Below are 19,474 nucleotides of genomic sequence, written 5' to 3'. Positions count from 1 at the left end.
GAAATTGGTAAGCAATTAAATAAAAACGAAAACAGTAGTTTTTTTTTATTTTAAATATATATTATAACTAATAATATTAAAATATATTATGACGTGTTGTATTAATTTAATGAATAAATAATGTTTCGAGTAGCAGATAGTAGGTGAATACAATATAATTATTTCAAATATAAATGTTAAATAATAAATTAATGATTGTGATAATAACAAAATAATATACTATTTGCAAAATCCGATCGTAATATTATATTTTATAAAAACAACAAATAACAATATTATATACAATATAGCTTAGGGGACTATCGCCCCGAACCGTTAGAATGATGATAATGATGACATCGTTTTTCGATCGTCGCCGACGTGATTTTTGTGACTACCTACGCTCGTTGCCGGGCCCTGCGATCGGCACGTTTATAATTATTGTTACGATCGGTTCGACGCCACTCGTCTTGTGTTACCCCCCCCCCCCCCCACAGGCACACAAATACACACACACAACGAATTCGTGTCATTCACGACACGGTGAGTTCGTCCACCCCGAAAGGACTTTAACGGTACCGGCCGGGAAGACGTCAGCCAGTCGTGTTTCGTAAAAATTTCAGGCCGAAGGTTTGAGCGTTCGGGTCTAAACCTAAACGCGCACCAGACAATTTCGACAAAATGCCGAATTTCCAGTCGTCTTAACGAAGCGTAGACCACTATACACGGTGGTTTAGGCGACGCGTGTGCGCGGTAGTGGTCCGGCCGGCGACGACGGCGATAAGGCGCCGCCCTGTGTCAACAACACATTATTGTCCGTTTACGGGACCACCGATGATATCCCACTACTGACAAATAGTTCCGCAACGCCCCTCAGTTTCTGTCACCCGGAACTCCCAAATCTCAATACACCACTAAACGGCCAGCGGCGCACAGAACATTTCACGCGTTTTCAGACGGATTTCCTACGCTGCGCCTCGACAATCTCTCCGCGTGTCGCATTCACACACCACAATATTATTATTTTGTAAGTATCTGCCAATACCTACTATTCGAATGGTTTTAATTTTCTCTCGCTATATTAATTCTCTTTATTAATTTTTCTCTCTATACACTTACAGACACACTATTACGCCCTACACCACCGACGAAGTCCCTTGGTCGCTGTTTTTCCATCATTGTTATAATATTGAACACCGCGTACGCAGCACTCTTCGGTTCATACCTGTTGCTCGTCATTGTTGCTGTCTAAAGGTAATATTATATTTAAAATTGTATCGCCCCTCACCTAGCCGCTGTACATTATTATCATATACGAACGATTTTTTTTCTACATGTACGTATTGTTATTAATATTAATTATTTTTGCTGTAGTCGTACATTACACATATTATTATAATAACGATAACGATGTACGTATATAAGTAAGTGGCTAGCGTGCCGACTATTAGTTTTTGGTTATTATATTACGTTTATCGTTGTGTATTTTCGTTACTATTATTTTTTTAAAAGGTAATTTAGAGGATTAGTTATAGTTATACCTCTTACTCTTAAACTATGCAATGTCCAATGTTTATATTTTTGTTTTTTAACGCAGTATAACAGTATATAATTAAAAAAAAATTATTCTGGCTCGTAAACGTTATAATTAAATGTTCAAATTAATTACAATTCGAATACTCGGTATCCCTAGTAGTTATATTAAATATTAAAATTCAGAGAACCTCGTATTTTAAATTAATTTTAAATTTTAGTCTGTCTATAGAGGTTTTATGATGGTTTACGAAATAAATCACATTGATTATTACATTACTATATTATATTAAGTACTCGTGACATCAGTTAATAATTATTTATTAGATATAATACGGATACATATTATGTAGTGAGTAATGGTGTTATAATATAAGCAAAAATTGTATTTTCAATCATACGACCCATCAGCTGGGGCTACAATTATAATTTTTATATAACACATTAATATATTTAAACTTACAGGCAATCATATATGTTTCGTATGAAACAGTTTATAGATTTAATTGATTGTTAGAATTGTATATATCTCTTGTCAAACATTCGTTTACCACGCTAGTTAGACTACATGTTCCTTTATTATTATTCGATTACGACAGTGATATTATTTGTGGTATAGCTATAACTCGGAAAAAATATATATTTTTTCCGAGTTATGGCTATAAATTAATCAGTTGATAAATAATATGCTTGTCATACGTAAGATATAAAATGGATTATGATATTCAGAACGGTAGTACTGTTTTTGCTTACTATTATAGAGTAGGTACGTTTTTTGAAACCATTCTTAATAGAATATATACCTATATATACTATATAGGTATACCCATGCCCATACCTATATGTAACATGTAGGTATGTGGATTGAAAAATTGTTTTTGGCTATTACATTAAATTTTTTTATTTGACTAATTTTTCCTCATTATTATTTCGTCGTAATGTCGTCTTTATTCTTAAATCGATGTTTAATGTATATATTAACGTTTTTAAAAGGCTATCATAATATAATACTAAATGGGATTTAAATTTTGTTAATTCTAAGAACTATTTTGCATCAATTATATCCATAATCCATATATTAGTAAACTTAAAACGAAATAAGGTTAGGTTAGATTACTTTATGTAGTTACGATTGTAATAATTGTATAAATAATTATTTCAATTTAATAATGAGCCTTTAAAGAGAAGATAACCTAATGATTGAATAAAAATAATGACAACCCAAATATTTGTAAACATGAACAAAATTAAAATCGAAAATTAGTAGTAATAGTTTCAAACCATTAATATTTAATCACTTTTTTTATTGTTTGCACATTGATTATCCCACTAAATTTTTAGTGTCGTAATGTCCACAAATTTAAATCTTTATTTTTTATGTACTTATATAGATTCAAGGAAGAGATTATAATTTCATGAAATTATAGCTTGACGTCTAGTTAAGTTTAAACAATATAATGTTTTATAAAATTAGTATGTTGAATTCGATAAAAATGTATTTGAGTATAATACAATTATGTTTAGTTAAGAATAATCTCAATTTAAAATGTTGTCCTTTGTGAAACTTTATGAGAAATTACAAATTATTTACAACAACAGAATGTTTAAAAAAAACATTATTGTTTTTCGGCCATCTATAACCGACTATCTGCTTTTACTTTAACGTTTAGAAGCTTATTTAATAATATATACGTTGTGAGCTCTAAGACGCATTTTATATTTTTTCTTGTTAAATTCGCGTATTTTTTAGTATAGTAAATGTTCTAAAAAATATATATATAGTGGTAATTGATCTTTATGTTAGACTTTTCTTAAGTATTTTGTTGTTCGGTCGGTTTCGTAAAATGTTTATAGATTAGTTAAATAAATGACGTCATTCTAGACATCTAGTGGTGACAAGTAACAAATCCTTATGAATACGGGTTAGAATACTTCCATAGATGACACCCTGTTAATTATTTAATATAAAGAAGGTCGTGGTGGTCCAGGTAATAACAATACCTAACTACATAAATGTCGAATGTATGATATTGAGTATGGACTATAAAATAGAATACAATCTTCTGAATAATTCTAAAATATTTTCAATGTATGTTTAATATTACAACTAGTTTGTAGTTCTAATTCTCCAAACAATTTTCGAGATAAGCTATGATTTGTTTTTATCAGTTTCTAATGTATGAAGGTTAGTTTGAATGATAAAAGGTCTCTTCTTTTGTAACTATACATTCTATAATCTTCTCCAAATAGTTCAACAGTTCAATTCCACTACATAACTAACTCATTACCAATGAATTTATCATAAAAATATAATAATAAACATTAAGTAGGCACACGTATACACGATATAGTATTATAAACTATATATTTAATATTATACATGAGATCTAAAATATCATGTGACTATTTTTTTTTATAAAAACGATCAGGTCGTTAGTAAAAAATTGCTTTTTCTTGAATTGATTGCATCAGAGTTAGGTTTCAAAATTATAATTCCTATACTAGTCCGGATACTAATCTGTTAAAATGAAGGAAAATGTTAATATATTATTTTAGTACTTACCTAGTTACCTATAATAATCCCTGACTCAACTAGTGGGGCGATGGTTATCTCTCCCAATCTCCCCCAATGGTAAGCTCTCCTGGCTCAACATTATGTCAACCAGAAGAAAACATGTAAACCTCCTCTTTAAATGTTATTGCTACCTAAAGCTGGACACCTTAAAAATCTGTATATTCCAAAAATTTAAATTTACTTACCTAACAGCTAAGAGTATATACAATTGATATAATATAATATTCGGGGGACGGAGTGGCCGAGCGGTCTAAGGCGTCGGCTGCAACGCCGAGGGTCGAGGGTGGCATTTTTCTTCGGGCAAGTCACGGTGTCCGGAGAACAATTAAAAATTCTGCCGAAACAAACACACACGTGTGAACACACAGTACCCTACCCTACAAGTACCACAGATTAATGACCTAGTAGTCGAAGCCTTAACCCTAATAAAAAAAAATTTTAAAAAAAAATATAATATTCATATTTTTTGTAATAATAATATTAATAATCGTCCACATTGAAAATATAATAAATAATAAAAATAATAAAAATAATAAATTTGACAAAATTAAAAATTACTAACCTAACGGCTAAGAATATACAGTTGATATTATAATATAATATTCATAATTTTCATAATATTGATTTCAATAATCGTCCACATTAAAATATAATAGTTAAGAAAATAATACATTTTACATAAAATATATCAAAATTAAGCCAAAAATAAATAAAATCACTATGGATGTCAACGTATTTATTGTGAGAAGGCATGTAGCAATGAGAGCAGGTAAGAAAATAAAACTGGCGGAGTTTACATTAGATCTTTTAATTATCTTATTATATAACCGGTATTCTGGCTGAGTATATAATCACCCAAGTTTACAATTGCCCATCTATCTGTAATAGGTACCTGTAATAATCTGAGACCCAACTATGATATACCTGCGATGAACCCTTAGTGTTCCGGACCTAACTCGGATGAAATTTTGCAAGAGTGTTTTTTATATTAATACACCGTTTACAAACAATTTGTAAGTGTATGTACGTTGTATAATGTATATTTTTAAACAAATGGGTTATTGATATAAGAATAGCTGAATATATATACCCCCCCCCCCCCATTCCGTAGCCTTACCAATAAATCTATAATTAAAGGATTAAATGAGATGATCATGCTTGGCTATATATAGTGTATATTATAATATAATAATATGTTAGATTTGATTATTGTTTAAAATATTAGAAATATTACAAGGGCTACAATTACACAGGCTTCACAGTAAGTAGACGGTGATTTTATTTTTTTTTTTTTTGGGGGGGGGGGGCTAATTTTATATTTGGAGCCTCCAAAATCTCCCACAATATTTAAAATATTATAAAATATAACTTAATTTAATCTAACCCACCATTGTAATTGACTAATATGTTTGCATAACATTTGCGTACCTTATAAATTAATGTTACATTTTTAAATAGCGGAGTTTGTAAATACATTAAAGTTGTGACTTGTAAAGATTTATGAGTTATTTTTGAAGGACAGTTTAAAAAAATAAAATACTTGTTTTAATTGTATTTTTGCTTCGTTTTTTTTTTTTTATTGTAACTGAAAAAAAAACCAAAAGTAATTGACCCCATAGCATATTTTTGTTGTAAATAGTATTTTATTTCACTATTATTATATAAAAATAAAAACTACTTTAAATTATAGTATAATATTATTCAAATGAGTAAGAAGTGCTTGAAAATGAAAGATCCAATACTGTCACGAATAAATTAATGCTGAAGTGAGTACCTCAGAAATTAATTTGCTGGCCATTTTTTTTATATAAGTACTACATTACTTTTACTATATAGTGGGTTATTGATCAGAATGCATGATTAGTCAAAATATGTCAGGAACATATTTATATATTATAAACATTTATAATGTTTTGTTAATATAATAGCTAGGTATAAAAAATACACATGCTATTTAAACGTAATATATTATATTATCTTCTTGGCTATATTTTCAAATGAAAATCATTATATATTTTTATATTTTATTATTTCGTTCAATAAAAATCAAAATTTATACAAGATTGTTTAAAATAATAATCCAAATTAATAACATTTCTGAACTTTGCATTTTACAAAATTTAAATCTTGATATTATTTACTGGATGGAATAATGTCATTACTATAATACATATTACCTATCCTTGTATACTATATACAAGTTTAAGTACAAATGTAAAAATATATTAAATATTATATTATATTATAATAATATTGTTAGATGGAACCGTAACGAAAAGCACAGTGTGGCATATTACGTATTTTATACGATTCCTCCCCTCACATTAATTCTGTTAAATCGTTTCAATCTATTTTGTATGACTGTTAGATCATCAATTGTTTAAGTTCATTAAATAAATATTCTTCACCAAATGGTAAGTTAGATGAACGAGAGTAACCCGTATATAATCTACAAAACACATTTAACTGTTTAATATTAACCGTCCATAATATACATGATAACCTTTAGAAATATTTTAGATGATGTCAGCGTAACAGGTATATTTTGTTTTCTCTGGGTCTACCACGCATAACATGGATAAGAAGTATACACTTTATGATTTTAGAGTAATCTTTGAGTAAAATAACCTATTAACCTACTACAAAAATTAAAATAGATAATATTTAACATATTAGTTTTATATTTTATTAATATTTGACTTTATATTAAACTTTAAAATTAAATAATATTTTTGTAAATTGAAATGGATATTTAATATTAAATTATTTTGAAACAATATTTAGACAAATCAATATGTCTAAAAACCATGATTCTTTATAATTTTTGTAATGGATAATTTTACTCTAAGATTACTCCAAAACATAAAAAATAAACTATTATACATGAATGCATTTTGTTTGTGTTTCATGTGGGTCAGATAGCGAAAACAAACATCATGTATGAAATGTATATTCCCCAAAAGTTTGATGCACCTAAACATTTGATATACTAGAAATATGATATTAAATTAAAACCACTCCCATATTATATGAAAGTATATAAGCTAAAAATGTTTACTTTGGGGCTAAACTCTGTGGAACAGTTAGACGTTAGTTCATTTGTAATATCGATAATTAAACAATAAAATCTAATTCATATTATAAAAAAAAAAAACCTTTTTAAAAAATTAAACTTACTTTATAGAAAAACAGGATATTATATAATAATATGCAAGAGGTTCGTTATATATTTGCCTCCTCCCAAATGAACAAATACAATATTAAATAATATAAATATATATAAATAAATAAAATAAAAATATATAATCGCAAAATAAATATTCCAAAAATATTGTAATCATTTTTAATTACAATCGAAAATAAAAAACGGGTAATCTATAAGGGGGGGGGAGTCAATCCATAGATCAATATATATATATATATATATTTCGTTAAAATAGATGTCAAGTTGTTTTCTATCTTAATATTGTATAGTATTATTTATACAATAGCGTATTTTATGTAATTTTATATGGTTTTGTTTTAACTATTTAATAAACAAAAGGATGAGTTTTGATAAAATTTAAAACAAATATGGTACATATTAATTAAGCTATTAATATAAATGCTCCAAAAAGGACATAAACACCATATTATAATCTTAATTTGTTACTTTATTCCTCTGTCCTCAATTAAAAATGTTCAAAATGCAATAGCTGGTACATTTATATTTTTGTCAGTAAAATATGCAATCTTAGAATTCCTAACAGAAATTGTATATTCTGAATAAATGGAGGAATGTTATTATTTTACAGGGATTTTTCTGTATAGATATACTTTACTAAAATGTGCTGTAAATAAAAAAGGCTTTATACAAGAACTTTTTAAAATAAAATCTCATCTTGTGGGTCCTTAAAAATAGGTCTCATTTTGATTCTGGGCGTAAACTATCAACAAAATTTAAAAAATATGGTTATTATTATTACATACTTTATTTTAAGAATAACATGTTTAGTTTCTTTTTGTCAGTGTGTCACTGTCGGTGTAACTATCAAAAAAAAAAAAAGATTAAATATTAATATATTATACAACTGCACATAAATTTCAATATTGGTTAACCATTTTTTTAATACCTAAAAAGTAAAATATTAACACCGCCCATTGTAAACTGAGCTCTGTGCAGAACAATCTTCGAGCAAAATGTATTATCTATCATTTTCATATTTTAAATTTAATTTTATCGATGTAAATCATATAAAAATTAAGTGTTATTTTAATTTTATATTTTACCAACAATAACTTCAAATAATAATTATGTTATGTATAATATATTTTTTCAAACATGTTCTTAAAAAGTATAATTTTACGCCTGTAAACTGAAAAATTCATAGACTTGAATGTTGATATCTTAAGTATTTACTTATACAAATACTATATAACTGTCCATATATTACACTCTTTACAAAATAAAAATTAATTAATTTGTATTATTTTCGTTAATTCCAAAGTACAAACAAGGTTCGTTAGCATTCACGATAAAAAACAGTATAACAATATATTGTTCATTATAAGTGTTCTAATATTAATATTTTAATAAAAATTCTTGCATTTTTGGTTATAAAACGTCATAAGATATTAAGATGTGTACAAGTGAGATGAATATTATGATATAAATTAGTGTACTTTATAATAATATGCTCATGATACTAATTATTGCAAACGTATATAATATTATGACAACCCAAGATATTTATACAATCACCGGGCTTATTAAATCTAGGATTTTTTTTTAGGAATTGTTCGTGGTATTGTACAAAAAGTAAAATGTAGACGTCTCATAGTGTTAACATTCGTTGTTTTGTATTTGTCGTTTTTCATCGTTATAAATTATAATATTATATTAAGAACCTATTCACCTTATACGCACGTTGACAGACATATCGATCAATAATCTATCGAACATGATACTACGTCCTAATAACAATTGAGAGGAGTTTAATCGAATTATTTTTAAGATATTATAATATAGTTTTTTTTATTATTATTATTAACTAACCCGTGGCAACTTAGGCCATAGGGTGGTTTTTAACTGTGGGGAAGGGTACTGTAGGTTTTTGTAAACACGTGTGTTTTTAGTTTGGAAGAATTTTCAAGTGGGCACCCGTATAGGTATCTGCCATGCCCGGGTGGGAGATGTCGGCCTCTTTCTTCAGATACCGTGACTGCCCGAAGAGAAGTGCCGCGCGAGACTGAGGTTCGAACCGACGATGGTGGCCTTAGTCCACTCGACCACGCCGTCCCCCTAATATAGTTATTACTTACGTGAATGGCATAAAAAACAAATAATTGAAAAATAAGCGTGCTTTCGCGTCGCGTATTTATATTTCACCCTGTTATTGTGAAAACACATCTCAGGTAACATTAAGAAGTTTTAACTACTAATACTAAAGAACAGCAACTTGCGTTCAAATATGATAAACTGAGCGAAAATATAATACATAATGGTATGTAGGTACACTTGTACCCATTTCGTCAGCAAACATTTTAATATGGTTTCCACGATGCAAGAAAAAATAATTGATTTTAGATTGCACCGATGTTGGTGAATTATAAATGTACTTATATTTGAGAGTACAGTAGAATATTTTGCTCAGTGTGTGCAACAAACTACAATACGGTTTTGAATATGAAACGTTATACGCAGTGCTTGACACAAACATTTAACATTTCAACATGCATCACAATTGAGAATTACATATGTTGTCATACATTATAATATTATCAAATAGGTACCTAAAGGTCAGTCATAGGCGCTAAAACAAAGGCACAACTAATAGGTATTAATAAAAATGAATGTTATTATACTCTCGTTAGTTATATCACCCGTCATTCGCCAATTGCGATATTACCTATGCGTGAAGTTATCCGTCTGGGTATTTAATTTATAACATAATTATTATTTATAGACTTATAGAACAAGTCAGTATATAAACCTCATTATATAAAATATTAAAATGTATAATATAATCATGATTTAATTTTAGAACTAGATTTTATACGATAAACTCTTTATTTAAAGTTAAATTTACTTTTCAAGAGCCCAATGTTTTAACAGGATTATTTGCTTTTTAATCCTTTGATGATATAAAATAGTTTACAATTTTAGTTATCCTAAAAATGCCCGAAGGAAAATCGGTGTTTATAATAATTTCAAAATATTAATTAATTTTTCCAATGCGTAACTATCTAATTTTTATACTCAAACACAAACATAAGATTCTTTGTCTTGAACAAAAATTTAAACCATAAATATTTAATACCGAAAACGTAATTTTAAAAATCTATTTTAAGTTTCTAACATTTGAAAAAACTTTGATTTTTCAGTTAGGTACTATAACTTTAAAAAAAATCACTGTATCGTGTATTTCCTAATAATTCAATGAAAATGAAAAATTAAACTTTTTGTAAATTATGTCTGAAATAAAAAAAAAACTGTAAAATTCGTAAACATTATTTCATATTATCTCATAACCAATAATTTATCAATAAGTCAATAGGTGAACAATCAATTTAAATAAACTGCATGTCGCATGTATTTCCAAGATATTATAATACCTATACTGTTTGATTATTTTTAATAGTTAGTAATTTAGTAAGAATAGTATAGTTTAATATAGTTAGTATAGTTAATTGGTAAGTGTTTATATAGTAGTTACCTCCAAACCCAAGCGTGTACAATATCGTTTTATAATAATTATTTTTACAACTAAAATAATATCTATCAAACGAATCCCGGACGTTTCGCTCTCGCCGTTTCAGCCCTGTAAAAAAATAAGCCCACGGACGTTTCTTCCTCTTCTATTATTAAGATAAGACATTTAGCCCTCGGGAGTTAATATTTGTCGTCTTTGTCGCCGAACAACTAAAACAAAATTGGTAACTTCACATGTTAGGAAATTCCCAAAAATAATATTTTGAATAAAGTTATTAGTATTAATAATAATAATAATATAATATTTAGAAATAAATAAATAAATAAATATATGTATGTAAGACCCCAAAGGGTAAGAGTACAGTATTGAAAGACTAAAATTATCGTTAATTTAACACACGAAGACAATAGTTGAAATAAATGTGAATAAATTAAACATCAATATTCAAATTATAAATACAAGTTTTTAGCTTAGAGCAGGAATCGAAAAAAAAAATCAAAATTAGGAATTTTATTACAAGTTGTTGGTTAGGTAGGCCATCCCCACATATCAATATAAATTATATAGAAATTGTAAATTTTTTAAAAATAATTGAAATTTTAAATTAAGAAAAGCAATTTAATTGTAGTGATTTAAAATACCGGAGACCAAACGTCCTATGGGTAGGTAAATAACATCACATAACTCCTGGGGGCCAAATGTCCTATCTTAATTATAGACCGGGACGAAACGTCCGTGAACTCGCTTTTTGACGGGGTGAAACGTCCTTTTACCCTAACAAACACCGTAAAAACGATCGCCCGATTGTAGTCCTGAAATAATGAATAATCTATTTGGTGCCTATACATTTTATGATTTTATTTATTCGTATAATAAAATACTGAGTAGTGTATAGGTATTAGGTCATTAGGTAAACCACGCGATTGCATATTAAAATAATATTTTACTATTTATACTTACTTAAAAGGGGAAAATAATTGTCTGCTTGAATCCGGCAGCCAAAGGAAATCGAAGCGCTTGGTGGTCTCAGCACTTCCAAATTATTACAATCACTCTAAAAAAAAATACTAATAATGAATAGCAAAGATTTTTTTATAGTTTAAATATCTATAAAATATATTATATTATGTCATAAAATGTATATAATTTGGTTAGTAGATTTACACAAATATATCAATAGCAATTTACATTTTACAAATACATAATTTACGTTGATTAATCATTGACAACAAACGAATTTATCTAACTTAATTTAATATTTAATAAACAAACATTGTTATAGTTAATTAATAAAGGTGTGTGAAAAAAATATGTGGATATATTATATTGCAGAACTATGATAAGTAGGTACTTTAAATAAATAAAAATCAGGAGACTTGATTCCTATTCCAGGGCGTTTTTCTTGTTTGTACCCTGGCTGGGAAAATAATATATTATGTTATTATATAATGAGGACTTTAAGACATTACAATATATATATATTATAAAAACATCGTGTTTTACTAATTTTAACAGCGCCTCAGCTCAAACGATTAGAATGACTGTGTGGGGAGCGAATCCAGTGGCATCTCAACGTATCAGTAGGCAGGATTATGAAAATCAAGTAATGCGGCAAATTCAATACCAGCGGTACTTTGAGCGGCAACGTCTGCTTAGGTATCCGACTTCAGTGATTTCCGCGGTGAGTCCACAAACTCCGGGAACCCAGAGAATCCGGCATGCCGTGATACCTAACCGATGGTACCCATCTGACCCAGTTGGAGCTCAAATTCCTGAACGACAATAGGTGGTCGAAAACTGTTTCGGTCCCACTCATCGCATTATGCCGTCGTCGGACCGTGTCGCGTGTTAAATCCATAATTAAATCTCATAAACTTCACAGATATATACATGTATGTGATTAAGTCCGAGTTTTTATTAAATGTGTAAACTGATTATAATAAATTATGTTTGTTCACATAATATTGCTAAATAAATCATGTGGGTACAATTATGAAAATTCAATTACTAATCTCAAATAGTAAATGACCATCGTCCCCCTGTCAATTTTCGGTGTAACAGGACATCCTCCCATATTTTTAATTTATTCTGTCTGAAGACAAAATTATACATTACACAAAAAAAAATGTTATATTCATATAAATGTTTAAAAAATATGGGGAAGAAATGGCCGAGTTATAAAATATATCCATGGAAAATGTCCTACTACACCGAAAATAATTAGGGGGAAATCTCTAAGGGGAAATTGTCCACGATTCATATAATTTACCTACATTTTACACAGTTTATCGTAATACTGTATATTTGTAAGTATTTAAAAAAAAAGCCCAATCTAATCTACCCATGCATTTGTTGTCTCCGTCTTACACACGTATGATATAGCAAATAATTTTTGTTCACTAGTTGCAATAGTGTGCTGTTAGTTATGTCGTACGTTTGTGACGCATGGGTAGCATTCTCTTAATATTTCAAGATTATGATTTATTAAAATAATATTATTCACGATAAGTTATTGATTTGATCACAGATTTTAATTGTTATAAATACTTTTTAAACTTAGATATATTTGTGTGTTTGTTTCTTTACATTATTTACAAAATATTATTATTTATACATACTTATACAACATTTTTATAATGTCCATATTTATAAGCCAATTGTGTGTTCAAATGTGGCTCAAAAAAACTTTGGGTTTATAGTTTTAAAATAAAGTTATTAATTTTAATCTAGAACAATATATAATCTGAATGCTATTGCTGGTTGACTTCTCTCATCACGTCTCCACATCTTGTATGTATATTTATTTTTCTCACACATATGCTTATTGTAAATACTAAATACCATTACAGATTGTATATAATCCAATAAATTAACATTTATATACATACTTTTGTTTTGTTTAACTTTCAGAATGTTGTTAACATAATATCAATATTCCATTATTTACGTATTTAATTAACCAGACGAGTGCAGAGGACGCAAATAGATTATTTAAAAATGAAAAGAGAAAACTGTGTTATTTAATTTGTTATTACTTTAAACCTATTTTCTTTGTTTTTGTGCTGTACATAGGCGCAACTAGGGAGTGCTTAGAAGTGATTTAGCTTTAGCACCCTCAATTCAGCACTTCCTAGCCACTGTTATAAAACACCACAAATAATGAGATAAAAGAGCAATTTCCTTGTTTTAAATAAATACAATTCAAAAAGAGTGTCATTTCCTAACATAATTAAGTTATTTCAAATTTCAGTTCCAATTCAAATAAGTTCTGTTTTCTGTAACATGTGAACGTAGTACTTCGAGTATGCAATGAATTAAAAATTGGTTAAGGACAAGTATTTTACAGCAATGGTATACCATTACCACCTTGTCCATTTTAAATATTCAGCGGGATCTTTCAAAAAATATAAAAACAGAATCAGTTTTTACAGATTACTTACAGCACAAAAACAAAGAAAATAGGTTTAAAGTAATACATTACCTATATTCTTATAAACCAATATCAAAGTCTGTTATTTGGTTTCGTTATATGGTTGTAACTTGTAAAATATTATATTGTTAATTGTTATAATAACTATAAACAAGACAATATTATTTACTTTGTAAGTGTAATATACAATTAAATAGGTAATTATGTTAAAGTTAGTGCCCAGTGGCGTAGACATGATTTCTGATAGGGGGTATCAAAAAAAGAAAACGACATAGCTAAATGGAGGGGAAAATTGGAAAATCCCCAACCCCCTCAAGTTCTATATAAAATATTTAACAAGACGAAACAATGAATATAATTTGAATTGATTCAAAATTCGCATCAAACACAATTTGAAAGATTACCCACTCCAAAGCCTCGGAGGGGGGATCTGGCCCCCATGTCACTCCTTGAACACGCCACCGGTTAAAATTATGATAAGACTTAATTATTAATGATTTTGAAATTTATGATGGGCAAAGCCCCAACACATGAGTTTTTGAGTAAGTATTCATAATTCCACCCTTATTTCACCCCTTAAAATGTAACTCTAGTTGCGCCTATACGTGTTAAGTACCTATTAATATTTATTTTTTAAACGAATCTTAATAACTAATAAGAAATATAAAGATATTTGATGCGTACAGAAACAGAAAACAAATAATTTATAATAAAATTGCTTGGAATGATTACTTATTACTTATACTTACCTGTAATAAGAAACCATTGATTTATAAATAAATATTACGCGGATATAAATCATAAAGGTATAATATTATATTATTGTGTATAATATAATATATAGACAGGCCTTGGATAATAATATAGAAATGGACTAGTCAGTACTGCTTATCAACAGTATCCTTCACCTATACTTTATAAGTCATAATAAATTGGGACATGGGAGTAGGTCCGATTTCCGAACACGCAAAAACAGATGGGGTGTGTTCCGGTTAGGTATTTTCAGCTTTATTATTTTTACACACGTTTTTCAATAATTGGAGTGGCTGCGATAATATTTCTATAATATTATATTATTATCTAAGTAATTGGCTACAGTGCTACAACTATACCATGCAGTTGGACACAGTTATATAGTTCCATACTACCGCACTTTTCTCACTTAGTATAACTATGGTAGTTCCCCGCTGTTGATTGCGTCAAAAAAAATATTATACAATTACCAATTTTTGCGAGGTTACGAAGGTTACTCTGAAATCGATACACATCACAATACCATTTCCACATTACTCTTTTTATCAAACTAATAAGTAAATGGTATAAAATATGAAAAATAATTTCAATAAGAAATATTATTTTTATGGAAGTTATAAAATTGCGATATTGTGTTATTATCATCATATTTTTGTTATACCTACATAATATACGCTAACACAAACAGACGGTAGCGAAAAATCAATATAAATGATTGAATTATCTTACCAATAATTATATTGGACCCTATTTAGATTCGGAACGGAGCAAATAATGTATTAATCTTATAGGTGGTTTTATACATTGCCCCCCCCCCCCTCCCAACCGTCTGTATATGGTCTAATAGGACATTCCCTCCCCCATCTGTATTTGGTCTAGTAGGATATTTCCTCCCCGATATATTTTTGATGCGGACATTTTTACTCCATTTTTTAATCCAAGTTTATTATTGACTAATAATATTGAATTTAATAACATTATATTATTTAATATAAAATTATTTTTTTTTAATAAAATATATACTTAAATTTGTTTTTATTTTCATAAATATAATAGTTTATAAATGTATATGGATATGGTTGATCAACTGAAGTACTAGAAACAATAAAAATTAAAAAAAAATAAGTACAAAATAAAAGATAATTAGGTAATAATTAATAAAAATGGCTAAAAATTCAGACATAAAAATGATACATTTTGTAAAAAACATTCGATTTCTGATTCTTTTGTTATTTCTATACACATATTTATTACCCTTTGTTCGTATTTATTTTAATTTTTTTTAAAAGTGTACCAATTTTGATATTTAACAATTTTATAATTGCTTGTGAATTTGATTCAAGTAGCTCAGATGATCAAATACATACATCTATAATTTATTATGTTTATGAAAATATTTGAAAATATTAGACAGACAAACAAATAATTTCTTATTAAATAATAATATAATATTAATAAATAGTTAACTTTAAAAAAATGGGGGGGGGTGTTCGCATCAAAAATATATCGGGATGGAAATGTGCTACTACACTAAAAACATTCGGGGGGAAATGTCCGCTATTCCTTATAGATAATATCCAAAATCTTATCCAAAATTTCAACTTTTTTTGTGTTATTTAAAGACATTTATATTTTTAAATTTTTTTCAAGTTATGAATTATAACGTTTTTGTTTGAAAGTAAAAGTCTTGAAAATGTAATACAATATTCCTCACAAGTTGTTTTTACAACAATTAAAAAATTTCAAAAATACTTAGTCATGTCTTTTTTAAAAATATGTTTTTAGTTAAAGTGTTCACAAAATCACAAAAATATGTAAGTAGTTTCGTAGTTATAAATGCATACAATTTTTTTTCAACTTAAGTTTGAAGTTTAAATAAAAAGTTCCTCAGTGTGTTATACTGGAATCAGAAAAAAATTTAACGTAAAGCCACAATCATTTGTTATGAGTGATTGATTTTAAAATTTTGATGATATTTGAACGTAAAATATCTAGGTAACTAATTCTACTCAAACAGTTCTTAATAAATTGTCGTAGGTAATTCAAAAAATATTAATTGTAGAAATATGAAACATTCCACTATTAAATTCATATCTAGAATATTTTTTTTTTGTAACATAATTTTTTTAGGCAATCTGTAACAAAAGTTGAACAATAAGCTTAATTGATAATTTTTTTTTTGTACACACAGGAAACAGAGTGAAGAGACCTACCAGTGGTGGAGGTACTTCGTAATATCTAAAATATAGAGTAATATTTTTCATTTAAAGAATAAGTTGTCGTATTTTTTTTTATCTTAGGTACCTGTATACATAAATTATTATTTATTATTCCACGTCAATTTCGAATCTTATTTGTTTCTCGTGTCTTCCTTAATTTAGTATATTTTAGAATTCTTCTATTCAGATTTTAATAAAATTCTACATTAAATATTATGTTAGATTATAGTATATTACTAAAAATAATTAATTCTTATCTTCTGTTATTTGTTTATTGAGTAATATATAACTAACTATAATAAATAATACTGAAATGTCTTGATGAATTTATTTATTAACATAAGTATTAAAGGGTAAACGTTTCGAATTATCTGTAGTATAAAATAGGTCTGATGTTCCGTAATCTACAGAATACCTAGTGGAAGAATTTTTGAAGGTGACCTTCGCACATGAAAATACACATGTATGTAACGAGAAACACTTAGGTAGACGTTAAGAAACGTTGAAGTTCTATCTAAATGTAAAATCGAAAATAATATTATATAGTACAATAAACACACCCAAAAATACATAAATAACACAATGGGGATCTTTTGAAAGAGAAACATCTGCTTGATTGAATTAACTAACCGTACAAACAAGAATATAATATAAGGTTTATATATACCTACTATTATGTTGTCAAAGTAATTTATAATTATTAGAATGAATATTTTCCAGGTAAAAAGGTCATGGCGACTCTTTCAAAAACTGTCTGCCTACCTACCTGACAAAATAGGTATGTGAATACAATTTACAGCACATATAAAAATATCAGATAAATATTACTAAATATATTACTGTGCGGTCCCTTCAACAATTAAAGTACTCAGGTTTAACTGGGTGCATTCATCAACCACATGTTAAGCAGGACCCGGGGATTAACGCGTCTTAAGTGCTAAAATGTGTAGTAAACTCATATAACTACGAATTCCATTATAGAATAGATCCCATGTCATTTAGATAAATTACAACCAGAAAAATGATATCTATATATCAGACTATTTAATATTATGGTACATGAAATATTGACACGAGGTCCGATACACACGTGTGGTTTTTCGCCGCTGCTACACCACAATTCGGCGTAGGTAATAAACTAAATAATATTATGTGATCAAATCGTGCAGGGCACATGTCTTGCGCTCTCTCGGCACTGCACTCATCGTTTGCTATCAACCACTTGCAGCACAGCTGTAGTGGCAAAAACCGGACGTGTGCACCGGGCCTTTAGTATAACGTTATGATGATAATTCCTGAGAAATAATGACCATTAAACATAATAATGGAATGACATTTTATCATTACCTAACGATATCAAGCAATTGTACACATTACACAGTAAAATTATATATTTAGGGAAAGCAAGTAAATTATTTAAATATAATATGAAAAAAGCGGGCCAGTGGGTGTTGCTCTGCTGTACAGTAGGTTACAAGGGTGTGGCTGTTGATGGATGATGTTACATTTGAATTTTAATGATATGGCCAATTTTTTGGTTACAAAATAACCAATTTACGTGGAACCTTGTTTTATATTTTCAATCCTTAACTATAAAAGTTGAACATTTTATACATTTTTAACTACAAAATCATTCTTAAATTTTAAATTTGATAAATATTGTCAAATTTGAACTTTAAATGCTTATCAAAAAACTTGATTTTTAATACTTTTTAACTGATATTAAAACTATATATTAGGCCTTAGGGGTCTTGAATTCAATTTTCACGCTTTTTGTGCCAAAAAAAAAAATTTTAAAATTTAAAATGTCAAAATTCGTTTTGAATTTCAACGAAATAAGAAAATCACTACCTTTATAAGAAATCAAGCGAATATCCAATGTTGTAAACATTTGAACTTCAAATGCTTATAAAAATATAATTTTCCGGTGGACATTTTATTTTTTATATAGGTAGACAAATTTACTACATTGTTACTTGCAGAGTGATCTTTATTTGTATTGATTATTTTTGTAAAAGCTGCTTATGATATTTGTAATAGCCAAAAAGTTTATATTTTTTCATATACATTTATTTTTGAACTTACTTTTATATTGACCATTATTTAAAATTTTTATATGAAACTATAATATTAATTGTAAACTGTAGGTAAGTATAATTTGAAAAGTAAGCAAATATAATATTTATTAATATTGTATAAGAAAATTAATTAAATATTTTTAAAAATCATAAACATTTTATGTTGGTACCTACATAATATATTATATTATTGTTAAAATATTTCGCGGGACTAT

General features: G+C 27.9%; 1 long non-coding RNA gene across 1 annotated transcript; it reads left to right on the top strand.

Moving 5' to 3' along the window:
- Positions 1-892: 892 nt before the first annotated feature.
- LOC132951456 (uncharacterized) lies at positions 893-13,603 on the top strand. Its single transcript, XR_009665327.1, has 3 exons — positions 893-1,006; positions 1,101-1,233; positions 12,295-13,603. It is a non-coding gene; the product is annotated as an uncharacterized LOC132951456 (long non-coding RNA).
- The last annotated feature ends 5,871 nt before the right edge of the window (positions 13,604-19,474 follow it).

Source organism: Metopolophium dirhodum, chromosome 8 (assembly GCF_019925205.1).
Source record: "Metopolophium dirhodum isolate CAU chromosome 8, ASM1992520v1, whole genome shotgun sequence".
NCBI lineage: Eukaryota > Metazoa > Arthropoda > Insecta > Hemiptera > Aphididae > Metopolophium > Metopolophium dirhodum.
Note: the sequence above shows the minus strand (reverse complement) of the source record. Positions and strands in the feature narration are given on the sequence as shown.